Here is an 8380-nt window from a genome sequence, read left to right on the forward strand (position 1 = left end):
TGGAGTAGATTGAAAGAGCGAATTTAACTGACTATAATCTAGACTTCATCTGTGAAATAGCCATCCCCATATATGAAACCCACAGAATCATTAATATGATGAACTGAAATAAAATATTGGGAACGCATTAAGTGACCATAAAATACCCAGACTCTTACCTGTAACGTTGTCTGTGATTCAGTGGCTGAGCTCTGCCGTCATGGTGCAGACACCCAAAACAGCCATGGAAGCCACGATAAATATTGGAGGCATTATTCTTAAACATTAACTGGGCCAAATGTATCACTGCAAAACGCATGTCACAATGTACTACATACACTATGCAGCTTTTATGAAACAATTGTATGTGTTCTGGAATAATAAACAATTGTCGGGTTATTATAAATCTAGTAGAAGCCAGTGGTAAAGCTACATGACGCTAACCCATCCTAGTGATGTTCCAGTGGTTATTTGGCCTCCTACCAGGGGGATCTTTTATTCACTGATATTTGCCTTATAATTGAAGGGAGTGTAAGTGCTCTAGGGCTAATTATAACCCTTCATTGCCTCTTGATTCCCCTAACGTCTGAAAATAATGGTTTGACACAGCACTGAACACATAAATGTCTGTTTTGCTTTGACTGGGCGTATCAGGAGTGATTGCTATTGACTAAAGTGGTTTTAATATCAATCAGGGACATGGCTATAAGTATAGGAGTGCCATGGCCTGCTGTTGGGACTGTCAACACAAGGGGCCTTTTCCTAGAGAAACAAATTGTGCTTAAAGTACAACTTAATATAGCTTTATAACAAAATTATCAGCAGTTTTATAGTTTGGATGGGATGTGGTTGCATCCCGATGCTTATAATGCCAGCGGTCAGAATCCCAATACCTGTCAGAATCCTGACGCTGGAATCAAGACACTCAACATCCCGTACATAAGTATGCTGGGAAGGATTAGAGTTAAGCTGCAGGCAGGGAAGGGGGACAGGTTATCGTTAGGCAGTAGTGGGAGGGTTAGGCTGCAGGGAAGGAGGTTAGGGATAGGCTGCAGGGAAGGAGGTTAGGGATATGCTGCAGGAAGGGAGGGTTAGGGTTAGGCTGTCGGGAAGGAGGTTAGGGATAGGCTGCAGGAAGGGAGGGTTAGGGTTAGGCTGCAGGGAAGGAGGTTAGGGATAGGCTGCAGGGAAGGAGGTTATGGATATGCTGCAGGAAGGGAGGGTTAGGGTTAGGCTGTCGGGAAGGAGGTTAGGGATAGGCTGCAGGAAGGAAGGGTTAGGGTTAGGCTGCAGGGAAGGAGGTTAGGGATAGGCTGCAGGGAAGGAGGTTAGGGATATGCTGCAGGAAGGGAGGGTTAGGGTTAGGCTGTCGGGAAGGAGGTTAGGGATAGGCTGCAGGAAGGGAGGGTTAGGGTTAGGCTGCAGGGAAGGAGGTTAGGGATAGGCTGCAGGGAAGGAGGTTAGGAATATGCTGCAGGGAAGGAGGTTAGGGATATGCTGCAGGAAGGGAGGGTTAGGGTTAGGCTGTCGGGAAGGAGGTTAGGGATAGGCTGCAGGAAGGGAGGGTTAGGGTTAGGCTGCAGGGAAGGAGGTTAGGGATAGGCTGCAGGGAAGGAGGTTAGGAATATGCTGCAGGGAAGGAGGTTAGGGATAGGCTGTCGGGAAGGAGGTTAGGGATAGGCTGCAGGAAGGGAGGGTTAGGGTTAGGCTGCAGGGAAGGAGGTTAGGGATAGGCTGCAGGGAAGGAGGTGAGGGATAGGCTGCAGGAAGGGAGGGTTAGGATTGAAGGGGGGGGGGGGGGGGTTAGCATACTTAACCACCAGGTGTTGGGATTCTTAGCATCGTGGTGTCGCTGTTGGTCTTTTAACAACTGGCGTTCTAAGAGCTGGGATCCCGTACCAAACCAATTTGGACAACAATGAGCCATATTACAAACAATTAAATATGGCCTCAGCATAACACTAAGGCTGGGTACACACCGTCACAACATGATGGCAGACCCGCCATTGCACCAACAGAGTGGTCAATCCAGGTAAACATATACACTTACCGATCGGCCACTCGATGTGTTGGTCTTGCATCATAGCTGCCCGCCCAGCTGTGAGATCAGCCCCCGCAGCAAGTGTACGGGTAGTAGGCAGAACGCCCATACACACAGCCAGATGCACCAATATATCTGAAGTTACACGGTTGAGTCACATTTTTATGACCACCTCCTACATTTCACGTCACATGTCGTGCGCTGGCATGGTGGGTATATAAGGTATGCAATACGCCATCTGCACACATATCACTCGTTGCTGTCATGGATAAAAGGGGCTGTTTATCCGAATTGCATAAATGGATGATTATCTGATTTTTGGCCGAGGGTGGTAGTATTTCTGAAACAGTGCACTTTGTCTACTGTTCGTGTGATGCTGTGGTGAAGGTGTATTGTGACTGGACAAATGGCAGCATTTATGTGAGAGGTGAACGTCAGCTAAGAAGGTACATGAGGGCCGACTGACACACTACAATGGAGCATCTCACCATGGAAATGAACCTGCGGCTACCAGACGTGTGTCTAAAATGACAGTTCAGCCCATCTAGCTGCTGTCCGTGCTGCACACGGCAGTTACTCTGGCTATTACATACCTCCCAACTGTTCCGATTTCAGCGGGACAGTCCCACTATTCGGACACTGTCCTGCTGTCACTCCTGCGGGTCGCAGTGTCCCCTGTGTGGTGGGGACAGTTGGGAGAACCAGTGATCCCCGCTGCTCTGCTCTGCAAAGCAGTCGTGACCACTGACTAAATGCCGCACGGCATCTGCACAGTGCAGGGAGGAGAGAAAGGAGCTGCCCAGCTGCTCGGGGATCGCTGGGCACGCGCCCATAATAACAAAAACAGGGGTCGTAGCATGATGCCCTGCCCCTTCACTTGAGACTCTGCCCATTTTAGTGAGTCCCATCCAGTGGCGAAACTAGAAATTTTTCTCCCCCAAGCCAAAAAATTCTTCGGCGCCCACCCCCCCATCCCTCATGATTGGCACTAGTAAAGGGACAAACATGTGCGCGCCGAAGGCGCGCCTGTCGCAAAAAGGGTGTGACTTTGTTGGAATGGGCGTGGCTTCGCATAAAGGGGCGTGGCATTGCAGGAAAAGACTACCTTATACCCCAGTTTTGCAACCTGCACTCCCAGACGTTAGCCACCACAGGAAAGAAAAATAATCCTGATTCGTGCCCCTTACATTATTTGTCATTTTTCCTCCTTATAGTAATGCCCAGTATACATTATGCCACATACTGCAATGGCCCTTAGACATTATGCCACACACAATAATGCACATGACACAATATGCACACACCGTAATGCCCCCGACACATTATGCCACACACCGTAATGCCTGTGACACATTATGACAGGAATCGCAATCCCCGTTATACATTATGCTACACACTGCAATGCCCCTGATACATTATAGCACATACAATGTCTGTGACACATTATGACACACACCGCAATGACCCTGAGACATTATACCACATACCACAATGCCCGTGATATAGTATACAACACACCGTAATGCCTGACACATTATGACACACACCGCAATGTCCGTGATACATTATGCCACACATTGCAATGACCCTGAGACATTATACCACATATCACAATGCCCGTGATATAGTATACCATACACCGTAAGACCTGTGACACATACCGCAATGCCCGTTATACCCTATGCCACACACCGTAATGCCCGTTATACATTATGCCACACTGCAATGCCCTAAGACATTATACCACATACCACAATGCCCGTGATATAGTATGCCACACACCGTAATGCCTGTGACACATTATGACACACACCGCAATGTCCGTGATACATTATGCCACACACCGTAATGCCCATTACACATTAAGTCCTACAGTAAGGCTTCTAATTACTTTTAAATTACCTGCTCGTTGCCAGGGGTTTCATGCTCTTGGTTCCATGCACGGTGACAGGGGTTTTCATGCTCAGGGTGTCATGCTCATTGCCAGGGGTTTCATGCACTGGGTGTCATGCTCGTTGCCAGGGGTTTCATGCACTGGGTGTCATGTTCGTTGCTAGGGGGTAGTGCTTGTTGCTAGGGCTGTGCTCCCAGTGCCACATATGCCCCCAGTGCCAGATGTTCCCCCACAGTGCCAGGTACTCACATGCCCCAGTGCCAAATATAGCCCCCCCATGTGCCAGGTACACATATACCTCCCCAGTGCCACATATGCCCCCAGTGCCAGATATTCCCCCACAGTGCCAGGTACTCACATGCCCCCAGTGCCAAATATAGCCCCCCCATGTGTCAGGTACACATATACCACCCCTAGTGCCACATATGCCCCCAGTGCCAGATATTCCCCTACAGTGCCAGGTACTCACATGCCCCCAGTGCCAAATACCCCCCCATGTGCCAGGTACACATATACCCCCCAGTGCCACATATGCCCCCTCAGTGCCACATATGCCCCCCAAAGTGCTCCCCTCCCCCTGTGCCAAATATGCTCCCCCAGTGCCAGTTAAATCCCCCGCCCCCCGCGCGCTCCCCCACTGTTTTGTGATGGAGGGACACTGAGGGCACAGCGCGTGCCTCTCCTGTGTCCCTCCTGCTTCTCCGGCGGGTCTGTTAAAGGAAATGACGGTTCGTGAGCCAATCAGAGCTCACGAACGGCACTTCATTTATTAGACCCGCCGGAGACGCAGGAGGGACACAGGAGAGGCGCGCGCTGTGCCCTCCGTGTCCCTCCATCACAGCAGCGGAGGGAAGGAGGGAGAGGAGACAGCAGATTGACATGCGGACCCTCATCCGCATGTCAATCTGCGCTAAATCAGTGGCGGCGCCCCCGCAGCCCTGCGCCCCCAAGCCACCACGAGGGCTACGGGGGCAGTAGTTACGCCACTGGTCCCATCCCCTTTCCGCCCGCACCCGCTCCTTTGGCGCAGCATGTCTCGCATTACAGGCCGCACAAGTTGGGAGCTATGCTATTAGCTGGTGGTCATACTAATGTGACTCGGCCGTGTATAACTATATTGTCCATCTGTGGTACTGCACAGCCTACGCAATATTATGTGAATGACATCTTTCACAGCCATTGTTTAAGTACACTAGGCAACTCGCTATCAATATATCGGCCTGCCGCTCAAATACCCAATATATCACCTAATGGGGGTCATTCCGAGTTGTTCGCTCGTTGCCAATTTTCGCAACGGAGCGATTAAGGCAAAAATGCGCATGCGCATGGTTCGCAGTGCGCATGCGGTAAGTATTTTAGCACAAAACTTAGTAGATTTACTCACGTTGAAGTGATCATAGTGTGATTAACAGGAAGTGGGAGTGTGCGGAAAAACGCAGGCATGTCAGGGAAAAACGCGGGAGTGTCTGGAGAAACGGGGGAGTGGCTGGCCGAACGCTGGGCGTGTGTGTGACGTCAAACCAGGAACGAAACGGCCTGATCTGATCCCAATCTGTGAGTAAGTCTCGAGCTATTCAGAAACTGCTAAGAAATTTCTATTCGCAATTCTGCTAATCTTTCGTTCGCAATTCTGCTAAGCTAAGATACACTCCCAGAGGGCGGCGGCTTAGCGTGTGCAATGCTGCTAAAAGCAGCTAGCGAGCGAACAACTCGGAATCACCCCCAATGTGTACCCAGCATTAGAAAACTCTCAGCAGTGAAAATAACATAAGTCTTAAAATTCAGCTCAGTCTCAAAAGGCTGAATCAAAATTGCTACTAGATCAGAGACATGAGGGCTGATTTACTTAGCCTGTCAATGTGTTTATTCAATATTATCCTGATTTAGCCTAAGCTACAATACTATCGCTTGCGCCTCTTTGTCTCTTGTAAAACATAAACATACAGTATGCCTCTGAGGACTCCTATACATCTTGGTACACCCCCTTGAAATACTGACTTAAGACACACTTGTTAAGCATTGGACTGCAGGACCAATTGTCAGCATCCGTCAGGGGCCTAAGTTTAGGGCATGTCAGGGGCCTAAGTTTAGGGCATTCACAGGGAAGCTGTTTCATTATTATTTTTTTAGAAAAAAATATATAGCTTTATTAAGTTTTATGCAAGCACAACAAAAACAAAAAGAGAAGCAAAAAGGGAAACCCAAACAAGATTAGTACAGCATTAAGTAGTGCACTAATATAACAAGTAAGAAGAAATTGTTTCATTTTATAAAGTTACGGTATGGACAGAGTAGCTCATCCATAAGCTGCTGAAAGGAACACAAAGGCCCATAAAGCATTGTTTTTAAATAAAGCTTTGTTTCCTCAGCTCAATATGCCAATAAACCATGTAGGATCCAGGGTCGTTATTTACTATGCAGTCTCCTGATTGCCGAGAAGCTCATCTACACAAAACATAGGATAGGCATTAAATTTGGTTAGCAGAAATTAGTAGTTTCATCAGCCTTTGGGGCAATGATAATTGGGCTACGCTACTCACTTGTGGACTCTGCAATGACTCCTAGTTTTAACAGTTTTTTTTTTACCTGGTCCTATTTTCTTTTGGGAATTCTGTTAGGTATTTTGTGAAACAAAGATTAGATGAGGTGTTGAGTCGGTGATGAGGTGAGAGGGCTATACACTGTTTAGGAGAGACAGACTAAATAAAAAGGGTGGAGGGGTGTGTCTTTACGTAAAGCCGTTTTTAAAACCTGATATACGGGAAGATATTCAGGAGGGGACTGTAGACACTGTCAAGACATTATGGGTAGAAAATGCATGCGGGGAAAAAGGAATAAAAAAGTTAGTATTGGGTGTATGCTATAGGCCGCCTGGTATTAATGTGTCTGATGAGAAATTGTTACTAAAGCAAATTGAAAGAGCAGCAGGAGTGGGAGACATAGTAGTGATGGGAGATTTTAACTATCCAGAGATAAACTGGAAAAAACGATTCATGTGATACTGCTAGGGGCAGTATGTTTTTAAACACACTAAATGATAACTACCTAGTCCAACTAATTGAGGAACCAACTAGGTACAATGCAATCTTAGACCTGGTATTAACAAACAATGGGGATTTGGTATCAGGTATTATAGTAGGGGAACCCATAGGAAACAGCGACCACAATATGGTCACATTCAATATCAGTTTCCATAAACAGCCCTTTACTGGCTCAACTAGGACTCTAAATTTTAGCAAAGCAAATTTTGAAAAGATGAGGGTATTTTTCAAGGATATTGAATGGGAAGGTTTGTTTTTAGGAAAAAATACTACGGAGAAATGGGAGGTACTAAAATTCCTGCTAGCTAAAAATACACTCAAATTTATTCCTACGGGCAGCAAAAAAAGGAATAAAAATCATAAACCGATGTGGCATTCTGAACTTGCAAAACAGCTATTTTTGATCTCTAAGGATTCAGTAATATCAGGTATGGTTCCCAAAGACTGGTGTATAGCAGAAGAAGTGCCTATATTCAAAAAGGGAAGTAAAGCTGAAACAGGTAATTATAGACCAGTTAGTCTTACATCTATAGTGGGGAAAGTATTGGATGGTATTCTAAGAGATAGTATTCAGAAGTTCCTTGAAGTCAATAAGGTCATTAAAAGGAATCAACATGGGTTTATGAAGGACAGATCCTGTCAAACCAACTTACTTGGCTTTTATGAAACAGTAAGCACAAACCTAGATCAGGGTAAAGAGGTGGATGTAATCTTTTTACATTTTGCCAAAGCGTTCGATACTGTACCACACATGAGACTTATCTACAAGCTACAAGAATCAGGGCTAGGAAGCACAATATGCACTTGGGTCAAAAACTGGTTAGATAATAGGGAGCAGCGTGTTGTGGTTAATGGATCTTTTTCAACTTGGACTGAAGTGCTAAGTGGTGTGCCGCAAGACTCAGTATTAGGACCGCTATTGTTCAATATTTTCATTAACGACCTAACAGAAGGTCTAGAGAGCATGGTGTCAATTTTTGCAGATGATACCAAATTGTGTAAAGTTATAAATGTGGAGGGGGATGCTGAGTCGCTTCAGAATGACTTAGTTAAATTAGAAGCTTGGGCAGCGAAATGGAGAATGCGCTTCAATACAGACAAGTGTAAGGTAATGCACTGTGGTAACAAGAACAAAAATAACACCTACCTACTAAATGGGGTAAAATTAGGGGATTCTGTACTGGAAAAGGACTTAGGTGTCCTCATAGATAGTAAACTAAGCAGTAGTACCCAAAGTAGGACTGCAGCAAAGAAGGCTAATAAGATATTAGCATGCATAAAACGGGGAATTGATGCTAGGGACGAGAGTATTATACTCCCGTTATATAAATCACTTGTGAGGCCACACCTTGAATACTGTGTACAATTCTGGGCACCTTACTACAAAAAGGATATCCTGGAGCTAGAAAAGGTTCAAAGGCGGGC

The sequence above is a fragment of the Pseudophryne corroboree genome, chromosome 1, assembly GCF_028390025.1.
Source record: "Pseudophryne corroboree isolate aPseCor3 chromosome 1, aPseCor3.hap2, whole genome shotgun sequence".
NCBI classification, from domain to species: Eukaryota; Metazoa; Chordata; class Amphibia; order Anura; family Myobatrachidae; genus Pseudophryne; species Pseudophryne corroboree.